The 12,211-nt window shown below is 38.6% G+C and overlaps 1 protein-coding gene across 2 annotated transcripts in view; it reads left to right on the top strand.

The window, feature by feature from the left end:
- The window catches only part of Nkain3 (sodium/potassium transporting ATPase interacting 3), a 617,618-nt gene that overhangs the window by 366,297 nt on the left and 239,110 nt on the right, over positions 1-12,211 (top strand). The window lies entirely within an intron of this gene.

The following is a 12,211-nucleotide window of genomic DNA, read 5'->3' as shown; positions in this document are numbered from 1 at the left end:
ATATATATATATATATATATATATATATATATACGTTTGCATGCACATGCCAAAGTAAATGTATCCCAATAAATGCACGCTCTAATGTTTTTCTGCCAAAAAAAAAAAAAGTGTTCATTTTTGTCCTTGAATAGCTTTCCCTTTGGTCCTTTCCCAATAGAAAAAGCAGACATTTTTTTTCCTGTGCAAAGGTTATTAAATAAAAATCAAATGATACTATGCATTCAGTAGACATGGCCATTCCTAATTACTTCATATCCCCCTACCATAAAACACATTTAGAAACCTAGTTACCATTTTTAAGTTAGTTCATATGATAACAGTTTGTGTGCAGAAAAAAAATATTAGTGAATATAAAAAGGGCATTTGTTTTCTGTAAGAATGGGTATGGATCAAATAGCTTTCTCAGCAGTACTGGAAGTTGATATATTTAAGTTTTTATTTTACTTATGCACTTACATATTTTTAAATAAAATGTCTAGTTTTGTAACTTTGGTTGGCCTAGAGCTCACAGTGTTTCCTAGGCTGGGCAAAGCCCTCTGCTTCCTCAGATGTGGGATTCCACACAAGAGCAACCGAGGCCCCTTGAAACTGATCCATTATTAAGAACAAAGAAATCACTTTCATAGTTTCAACTTTTTTTCAATATAGTTTTAAGGGCATTTTTAATGACCTAAAAATAAGTGAAAATGACCAAGGAAGTATATTGATAAGAGAATCTTTTGACATTCTCTTAACCAACCTTTCCAACATGGTCAGGTTGTCACAGGAACACTCAACTATGTTCGTCTTAGTCAGGGTTTCTATTCCTGCACAAACATTAAGACCAAAAAACAAGCTGGGGAGGAAAGGGTTTATTCAGCTTACACTTCCATGCTGCTGTCCATCACCAAAGGAAGTCAGGACTGGAACTCAAGCAGGTAACACCAGATGGATCTTTTAGCCCAAAGTTCCAAAGTCCTTCCACAGTCCTTCCCCCCCCTAAATGGCCAGGTCACAGGAATACCCTACTATGCTGGTACCAAGCATTTTAGTACCAAAACAAGGAAATGTCTTTACCAAATTCATTGAGTTAGATGTAATTACTGCATATATATTTATTGACCCCTTGTACTTTAAATATTATCCTACTAGTTAAATAATATTTTACAAATTTGATCTGGAAGATGAATAGTATGTGACAAAATGGTAACCTACATACGTGAATGCTATCTTAGGCAAGACAGAATCTCCTCAGGCTGACCCCACCAGGAGGAGGAGCTGGCTATCTGCCAGGCTCTAAGAAAGCTGCCAATCACTCCTCACAGGATCCTGAACTAGGCCAACTGTCCAAGTAATGTCGGCTGTAGAAGTGCAGCTTTGGCCTACCTCCAATCCTGTTAGAAAAGGAGTGGGTGCTTCTCGAGTTATGTACCTAAAGAGTACCACGTCCATTGCCAGAAGAACTCCTCAATAGTACCCTGGATCCTCACAGGCTGCCTAGGATGCAGTGGCCTGAAGAGACCGCACAATTGCTCCTCTAATGAACACAGCTGCAGGAGGCCCTGGTGTGTGATGATTTGTTATTTGCCATTTGTTTCTCTGTATCCACCTCCAGCTGATCCATCAACACAGCAAGCATTTCTAGGTGGGTTTCGTATTGGCTGAGAATGTCTGTCTCTGTACCTCTTAGACCTCTTATTCTAATGCAGTTGTCATGGTGATGCACAATTTCTTATAATAACTTGCTAGCTACCTCTCACCTGAGTTTTTGCATTTCTTTCCCATAATTGTCCAGACTATATTCTCATAGACTCCATAATGTTAGGCTTGGGGGGGGGGCAATGACACGTGGCTCTGATGACTTATCTCTTTTATCCCTCACTCCGTTCCATACCATACAGACTTTTATATTGGTTACTGTCTGTTACTGTGGTAGAACACCATTACCAAGGTGACTTACAGAAGAAAACACTTAGTTTGGCACATGGTTCCAAAGTTTCACGTTCATAATGGTGGAGGCAACATGAGAACAGGTAGCAGGCATAGAGGTTGAACACAGAAGCAGAGAGTTTATTCCTTGAACCACAAGCAAGCAACAGAGAATGCAATGAGGAAGTAGGTGAGGTGTTCTAATCTCAAAGCCTGTGACATTTTTCCTCTAGCAAAGCTGAACCACTTAAACCTCCCTAAATATCACTGCCAACTGAGGATCAAGAATGAAAATGGCTGAGGCTATAAAAGATATTTCTCACTAAAACATTTATACTCATCTAGATCTTTTCATTACCATTACAATTATTGCCTTTGTAACTTAATATTTCAATTGCATGTCCAGCTCTTCCCATTGAGAACACTAATAGATACACATCAGGAATAGCATTCTGACTAAAGAACATAGCTATGCTGATATTTTTAGGAGTATCAGGAGATACAAACTCTTCAAGATGACATTTTTAACTGCCAAAAATTAAGCATCCATTTCTTTGTATGCAATCCATATACTGCCCCCAAATTCCCTAAGAACTCAGATTTAAGACTTTTGGATAGGGGGAGGATTGAAGGATCTGAAGGGGATAGCAACCCCATAGGAAGAACAACAGTATTAACTAACCTGTGCCCATGGGTGCTCCCAGAGAGTAAACCAGCAACCATAGGACATGGCCCATGGGTTCTTGGCACATATGAAACAGAAGACTGCCTTGTCTGACTCCAGTGGGAGAGGATGCCTGTAATCCTGTAGAGACTTGATGTTCCCAGAAAGGGAGATGCTGGGGAGGTGAAATGGATGAGGGTAGATGGGTAAAGAGGGTAGGTAAGGGAGCAACCTCTTAGAGGCAAAGGGAAGGGGAACAGGGTGAACAACTCTGGGAGGGGAGACTGGGAAGGGGGACAGGAGGCAATATTTGAAATGTAAATAAATATAATTTAATAAAAAGAAAGACTTGGAGCTTTTCTACGACTATACAACTCAGAAATAAATGCTGTGAAATTTGTGGGATTTGCTATGGGTATTTGTTATTACTATGACTGCAGATAGTAATGCCTACATAGTGATTATAAGTATTAATTTTGGCAATTGCTTTATGAACTTTTCTTTGTCTTGAATGTCATCTACCTCTGGAATTAATACATGAATGGATGTAGCTCCATAAGAGAATATTCACCTAGCAAGAAAGACTTACTGGAAGGATCCTAGCACCACAGTGGGAATGAAATTAATCTAATTTAAAGGTCTTTATTTGTCTGTCCTCCACATGAGCTGGCATGGTTGTTAAGCAAACGCAGATGAGTAATAACTAGTGGCTGATGAAGATGCTTGCATAATTAATTGCTATGCAGTTATCAACATTTGCTCTGTAACTTTGCATGCAGGCAGGTCATCTATAGCTTCATTATCTCCAGAAAATGTGAACTATGTTGCATTTTCTCATTACATAGATTAAAGTCAAACCCAGAGGGAAATTATCCAGTAAATACTCCTTGTAAGAAAGGTCTTTAACTTTGCTGGATTAGGTTATCACTCACCTGACTAGAATCATAGCAATCTCTTGATAGTCTGATTACAACACTAATTAAGAGCCAGCTGGGCAGGAGAAGCAGAAGGGTGTAAGAATAGATTTGAATAACTGTTTAATAATGAACTCGGCAAACTCAGTCCTCAATGCATTCAGATCGTAGAGCAGACTGGAGGGGGGCTAGTTTAAAGAAAAGCTGAGTTCCCAATTCTTTGGAGACATTGCACATCCATATGTTATACTAAACCTTCTATTTATTTCTATTGAAGATTTTAAGAAGAGAAAAGTGCCATTAGGTTTTTGTTTGTTTTGTGTGTGTGTGTGTGTGTGTGTGTGTGAGTGAGAGAGAGAGAGAGAGAGAGAGAGAGAGAGAGAGAGAGAGAGAGAGAGAGAGAGAGAGAGAGAGAGAGAGAGAGAGAGAGAGAGAGGGAGGGAGGGAGGGAGGGAGAGGAAGGGAGAGGGAGGAGGGAGGGAGAGGGAGGGGGAGAGGCAGAGGGAATTTCTCAAGCTCCTCATGATATGATATAACAAAAGGGCTTTAGGATGGGGATAGCAGTAGGCAAAGGTGGTAACAGCAGAGAGAACTCAGTTTTGCTGAAATAACAAAGGACATCTGTCAAAGGAATCAAGAAGAAATGATCTTTATTGTCTGTACAATTCTAAGTATGCTCAGCTTCTAACAACCCACTCTTAAAAAATAACAAAGTCTGGAGAGATAGTTCAGTGGATAAGCTGTTTACCATATAAATCAGGATTTGAAACACCAGCATCTACATAAAGGTTAAATGTGATTGCATGTATTTTTAACCCTGGTTTTGGGGAATAGAAAAAGGCAGATACTCCATCCAGCCTATGCAAAACATAGTGAGATGAGAGATAGTGAGATTCAGTGAGAGAAAGTGTCTCAAGAAATAAGAGGGCAGCCCTAGAAGAGGATACCCAGAGTTGACCTCTGACTCCACATACACAACAAAGCATATCCACACTCTCAAGTGCACGCGTATACATATCCTGCACACATAGACAAATGTAACAGTAGATTGAAGACTACTGGTCCAAGACCCACAGCACATATGCAACTGAGGAATGCCTTGCCTGGTCTCAGTGGGAGAGAATGTGCTTAATCCTGTACATACTTGATGCTCCAAAGGAAAGGGTATGCCAGGGGTGGAGATGTATGGGGACTACCCTCTCAGAGGCAAAGGGGAGGGGGTGAAGAACCCTAGGAAGGGCGATCAGGAGAAGAGATCAGGAGGGGAGCAACATTTCAGATGTAGAAAAGTAAAATAATTAATTAAAAATAAATAGTTAAAGCAAAAATTAACCAAATGTATATGAAAAGATAAATTCTCTAAAATCTGGAAGACCTATTTTTTTTTCTAAAGTAGATACTGAGGAAGGATTTCCACTTTCAATTACTGTTTCCATCATTATTCCATGTCTATAACTCAGACCATCCAAGGGTCCCATTTCTCACTGGTAAATCCCCATGAAACAATATTTACAAGTACTGTCTAGTTAGCTAATCTAAGGACTCATTTGCATAAAAGTATGATTCTATAATTCCCTAAATATTGCTGCTTTCAAAGACATCTGATAGTTTTAACCAATAAGTTTATTAATTACATTGAAATATATACCAAAAGCTTTAGATATGATGTGTATAATATAAAATTTGTAATAAAATAGTAGCACAAAGGTGACTTTCTTTCATTGTGATGGTTTAAATAGGAATGGCCCTCATAGGCTCATATATTTGGATGCTTAGTCACCAGGAAGTGAAATTATTTGAAAGGATGAAAAAGATTCGAAGGTATGGTCTTGCTGGAAAAAGTATGTCACTAAGGATGGGCTTCGATGTTCCAAAAACTCACATTAATCCCTAATCCCAGAGTTTCTCTTCTCTCTCTGCCTACAAATCAGGGTCAGTGCTTACAAGTCAGTAGTTCTCACCTACTTCTTCAGTACACTGCTGCATGCTGTCAGGTTTCTAGTCATGTTGATAACAGGGGTAACCTCTGAGACTCTAAGCAAAGCCGTAATGAAATGCTTTGTTCTATCAGAGTTCCCTTACTTATGATGCTAACTCTTCACAGCTACAGAACGCTGACTTAGGCACTCATCATCTGAGGGAACTGTGTGCTAAGGCATTCAGCTCTGCATGCTTTTACTTGCGGGTTCATTTTACAGCTTTTACTCCTTTAACCACCATCCATCCCCCACCCAATGTAAAGCTTTAATAAGGCTGGGAATGTGAATTTCTTTTTTTTTTCATTTTTATTAGATATTTTCTTCATTTACATTTCCAATGCTATCCCAAAAGTCCCCCATACCCTCCCCCCACCCTGCTCCCCTACCCACCCACCCCCACTTCTTGGCCCTGGTGTTCCCTTGTACTGGGGCATGTAAAGTTTGCAAGACCAAGGGGCCTCTCTTTCCAATGATGGCTGGCTAGGCCATCTTCTGCTACATAAACAGACATGACTCAACCCTATTGATAACATGCCAGGACTTTGCACTAAGAACACAAAGAGTTCTATTTGAGTCAGAACCTTTTGAGATTTTTCCATGGACCTGTCCAACTTCAGACAAGTCATTTAGTTCTTACTACAAAATATTTTAATAAATGTATTTTAATTAAAATGTTATCTTTCTGTACATATTTTATTAAATGTGTATTTTATAATTTTTTAGAATTCAAATAAACTATGCGTTATGTATATAAAGTGTATATAAAACAAAACAAAATTTAGAAATGTTTATAAAAATGTACATTTGATAAAATGTATTTTATTAAATGTGTACAGAATGCACAACTGCCTGAAACCCTAGCTTCAGGGGATCATCTGACACACACACACACACACACACACACACACACACACACACACACACACACCTGGTATGCACACAGAGAGACACAACTGTACACATGAATGAAAATAAATCTTAAAATTATATTTTAAAGGTATAACACAATATAGTCTACCACACAATAAAATACCTAGGACAGAGATCTATAGGAAGGAGCAGAAATGTCAGCTCAAAGTGGTATAAATGAGTGAAAAATGACTTGTGTCCATAGCTCCCTGGCAAGCAACATTAATGAGAGTATTATTTACTTACTTGCCATGAAATCAATTCTTAAAGACTGGGCTTTGACACTCTACTTCATCAGCCTCAGAATAAATGATAGAAAGGAGATAGATTTTTAAATACCAAATAATAACTGCAGTATCTACTTCTTGTCATTTCTCAGAACTAGTCGATGAAGTAGTCTACCTTAGAGTCCACATCTTAAAAGTCACTCTGACCTTACAACTTGGAATTTTATAAGCAACATCTGCTAAAAGAGTCTGTAGAGGCAAGACTAAGCACAGCAGTTATCCAAATTTCTCGGAGAAAAATACTGGCTGTTCTGGGACTAGACACACACAGAGAAAGCAGAGGAGTGAACCTATTTATAAAGGTGTTTATAAGTTGTGATAATTCTAAACCAGTCACCATGCCAGCTTCTGAGGAAGGCAGATTATAAGCAGGGAAAGCAGAAGGATGATCCAGAAAGACATCTTAGCAGCAAACCTGATAGTGCTTTTGATGGTGTAGGGGCAAATAACAAAGGTGCAGTCGCTACTATGACAAGAACCATTGACCTGAGAGGTAAAACAGAGGGGGAGTCTGGCTAGCCTTGCTGGGGAGAGATGTCAAAAGGTGAGGCAAAATTTAACAAGCTGGGGGAAAGAGAGGTAAGACTGTGTGAGACAGAAGATGGGAATGTGGAAAGACTGGGTGTGCAATTTAAAAGGATGTATAGGGAAATAAAAATCTAGTAAGTCTAAAATCTTAACCCCCTGACTAATCAGGGGTCAAGTGTCAAACCCGGTATAAAAATATGAGATATTATATAGAAAGCACAGTATGCTAGCTGAAGAGTATTTTTTTAAATGAGGGGTTGGTAGATAATGGGCAGAATAAATCTACTAAAAATGTACCTTAGACAAAATTAACAACAATCACACTGAGATTGTTCTTCGAAGAGAAGAACTAAGCAGAGGAAACTGAGGCTGTAGAGGTGCAGAAAATATCTAGGAACAACTGTGGCAAAGGAGTTTATGAAGGGTACAGAGAGGCAGAATTTTCAAGACTTGTCTAGAGAATGGATGCACAGAGTGTGGATAAGAGAGACACATGCATTGAGATCATTTTCATTTCTCTGGTTTTGAAAACTTATTTATGGTGTGCCACTTACTAAGAAAAATGAGCAAAACAAGAGCAGTTTGGTCTAGCTTGTGGATTCATATGTGGCAAATTGGAGAACATTGAGTTGACAATACCTATGAGCTCCCTGTATAGTGTTAGCCATTAACGGCAAGACAGTATGACTGATATTTCAAGGAAGCAGCCAGGTATGGAGACAGAGTTCTGGGAGTGATCAGATCACAGTTTTACCCTGTAATTGAAATATGGGGAGTGGGTAATAAGACAAGTAATTTAGACGGAGCCCTAGGGATATCATGAATGTATGATGAGCCTAGAGTCTTAGACAATGTGTTTTATAAAACAAAGTTACATTCTCACACTCTATGTGGTGGAGGGTACTATAGCAAAATCTGACAGGATTTGGAGAGTCAGGAGAGTCAATTGCCAATGTTACAGTACCCTGCCAGTTCCGTAGGAAGTACAGCTTGCTATTAGTTTTGTGAGGCTTCTTCAGAATTCTTCATCATGACCTTCAAAACGGCTTCCTGATGGATAAGGCTGTAGAAGTTCGTGTACTCTATTATCTTCGGATTCCTTCTATTTCCTGCCTCTCAATGACCACATTTTTGGATCTTGTCACTTGTAGGGTTTAGCCCTTTCCAACAGCTATTTGGTGAACACAGAATTTTTCTGGGTCCAGTCTGATGGAGCCTGGGCACTATGGATTGAAGTGTTCTTCCTCCAGTGGACATGATAGCTGTCCTCAGTCAGTAGCTCCCTGGTTGAGGAGAATATGACAGTAATGTGAAAAGGACATTCACATGAGACTCTTCTCACAGCAACCAGAAGATTTCCTGAGAGTAAAAACTCCTTCCAGAAAAGCATTCTTCCAAAACTTACCAGCATTACCATCACCACAACAATCAAATTTCAATGTCATTTTCAAAGGGAGCAAACTATAGCCACACTGGAAGGTGTTTTGCAGTTGCTCTTCTCTTGGGGTTAGGGAAATGAAATACAAAGATGTTTTGCATACCTGATTACAAACAGCACGCTGAACACAGATACTGAGGTCTGCATTTCTGAATATTACCACATAAAGGCCTATGCCAGGTGAATGTCAGATGTTAGCCTGTGGTCAGACATCTGTCTTTGCTTTGCTTATTTGTCTCATTATTTCCTGGAAGAGGTGAAAATGGAAGCCACTGTCAATGTTGGTGACACATTCCTGACATGTTTTTAAACACAGTGTAAACACAACCAAATTTGTTATAAAAATAACACCTAGTATTTTATATTGGCCCAAACAATGTTTTCTTTATATACGAATATAAATTTACACTTCATGACATTTTCCAACAGGAATACTCTAATCTTTCCTGTGACTCTTAAATGGATATTTCAAGTTTAAACATGCCCTCATTTTAATATATCACTAGTCCCTGGAAAAAAATAAAATATGGTAACATGTTTTCTAAAAGAAGAACAATGAACTTACAATATGTTTTTCTTCCAAGAAAAACAAATGTTCTAAAATATTATTAAAATTGTGATTATATCATTTCCTCTTCCTTTCCTCCAGGTAAACCAGTGGTTCTTAGGTTTTCTAATACTGCAACCCTTTTGGTCAGCCCCTCATGATGTGGTAACTAACCATGGATCACAAAATTATTTCATTGTCAATGCATAACAGTTTAATTTTGCTACTGTCATGAACAGTAATATAACTCTGATATGCAGGATATCTGATATGTCATCCCTATGAAATGGTGTTCAAACCCATAGGTAACATGACCCACAGACTGAGAACCAATGCCTAAACCCTCCTGGTTTCCAACTCCCTACCCAGACTGGCTCTCTGTTGCCTGTAGGTATTTGTCAAGGCCTCATGGGTTTTTATCCTTCCACATTAGCGTGTGTATTTGCTACCCTCCTTGTTAAGCTAGTGTTTGGGCAGCTAGCTGGTGAGATTTTATGGTTGTAGCCTCTCTGATATTTGTAGGAGATACAATCTTACACCTAACTCCCTGTCACTCTGGCTACGTTTTTTTTTTTTTCCCAGAATAACTCCCAGTTTTTTTCCAATTAACGATTGAATTGTTATTCACATTTTGTATTCATATATGCATGATTAAGAGGCTCTGTTTCCCTCTTAAAGCACCTTCTTATGATCTGAACTGCTCAAGGAAAATACCCAAGGAATCAGAGGAAGAGCAATGGTCATGTCTCATAATGTAATTTACATTATTCTCTAATAATCATCTTAAATATTATTGACAAAGATTGTCCACAAGGGTGTGGGAGAATTGCATCTAATTCTGTTCAGGCTGCTGTAGTAAAATATCATGAACATATGTAGAGAAGACATTTATTTCTAACAGCCGTGGTGCTTAGGACTTACAGGACCCAAGATATAACTGAGTCTAATCATGAAGACTTAGCAAAGATCCCTCCTCCTAAACCATTATCAACATTCGGTTGGGGATTTCATCACATGAGTTTAGACCACAAGGGGAAAGAGGTTCAAATATTCAGACTGTCAACATGGTAGCCATCTGCTTGACACCTTTTATGGGAGGTCAATATTCTCATTCAATACTGTAGATTTTTTTTTTTTTTGCAGCATCTAAAAGATGATGTTGCTAAGTCCCCAAATTAAACATTAATATGAAAATTATTTTGCATTTAAAATATAAAGCAAGCCAAATTATCAGTCTAATAGAGGTATAATATATTTTGAATCACATCTCTTGAAATTTATCAGACAGACAGAGAGAGAGAGAGAGAGAGAGAGAGAGAGAGAGAGAGAGAGAGAGAGAGACCAAACAAGGGAGAAGATGTCAAGAAAAACGGGAAGAAGCAGGAGCTGTAAAATAGGTAAGAAACAATAGGAATTTTCACAGTTGTAGAGAAATTAGCTGCAAGGATTAGTGCTATACATAGGCATGGTCCAAATGGGAGAAGGAAGAAAGTACATGGTCAAGCAAAGCAAGAAAGTAATATACAGGTTCTATAATTCGGATACAATTCAACACAACAAGATGCTAATGTTTGGAGTAGGAAAAGATGATCTATATAAGGAATCATGGATTTTAAAGTGCTGATGACAAGGCAGCTGTTTTTAGTTTCTTCAATGGCATGGCTAGATGAGCCTGAGAAGGGCCTTCTATCCCTAAGCTCCACAGCAAGAGCTGCCTCTGATATACTTTACATATGAATAACTAAACAGAAGGATTCTAGCAGAACAGAAGATATGTATTGAGATTATATATTAAGGAAATATATTAAGAGAAAGTAGGGAGAGGAAAGGAAAGGTAGGGCAGAAGGGGTAGAGGGAACAATAACTAAGAATGTTTGAAAAGGCCACATGGAAGCAGGTGTGTGTGTGTGTGTGTGTGTGTGTGTGTGTGACCAAAGATACCTCTTTGGTCACAGGAAATGGGGAAATCAAATTGTTACTAACCAGGAAGTTTCTTCCCAGTGATTAGGTCTCATAGTACCAGAAGGCTACAGGGAAAGAAGAATCCTCCAGAAATGACCTTGAGAGCTACTGTAATGACTGCTGTGGCAAGCTATGTCTATGGATGCAATGGTGGCAGAAATATTATGGTGGTAACAAAATGCTTTTTGATTGGACTTAAAGCCTATTCCACAAGTAGAAATATATACCTAGTACTTGCAATCTGGGTAAAACCTTGTGACTAGGAAGCTCACAGGTCCCAAGAACCAACTGACCGCTATTTTGCTAAATGTATATAGAATCAAACTGCCCTCTAAATTTTTATTTCTATACCCATAGTTTAGCAGAGCTCTCAGACCTGATCAGAGAACTTTGTGATGTGGACAGTCATTAATTAAGAGACTCTCAATTAATCACGTGAAAAGATTAAGTGTCTATTAGGCACTCAGTCATACATGGAATTCATTCATTGTAAACGGTCAGGGAGGACCCTGGCAAAACAGTGTATTCTGGGCATGGCATGACTGAAGAACTCATGAGCTAACCAGCACTACCGTCCTGCACAAGACTAAGCCAGGCAACATGCCAGTTCAGAGGGAGCTAAGAGTTATCAAGAATCTACCCCTAGTTGATGGGTGCTAGAGACCTGAAAATCAGTTTTCCATAAGGATGTGCACCCTGTAGGTCTATCATGATCTACTGAGTAGACTCCCATCCTTTTGTGTATAAACAGTCCAATTGCACTCTGTAAGTCATTTAAAAAAAGAATGACATGAAGTTGAGAAGAAATGGGGATGTAGGGAGAAGATCTAGGAAGAGGTAGGGAGAAGATTAGGTAGTGATTATGCTCAAAATATATTGTATGCAGGTATGAAATTCTCAAATAATTAATAAAATGCTTTAAAATTACCACTAGTCTAATATGCAGGTTGCCACTGAAATATTTTATTTTTTTATTTTTTTTTGATTTTTAATATTTTTATTACATATTTTCCTCAATTACATTTCCAATGCTATCCCAAAAGTCCCCCATAGCGCCCCCCACTTCCCTACC

Source organism: Mus caroli, chromosome 4 (genome assembly GCF_900094665.2).
Source record: "Mus caroli chromosome 4, CAROLI_EIJ_v1.1, whole genome shotgun sequence".
NCBI lineage: Eukaryota > Metazoa > Chordata > Mammalia > Rodentia > Muridae > Mus > Mus caroli.
Note: the sequence above shows the minus strand (reverse complement) of the source record. Positions and strands in the feature narration are given on the sequence as shown.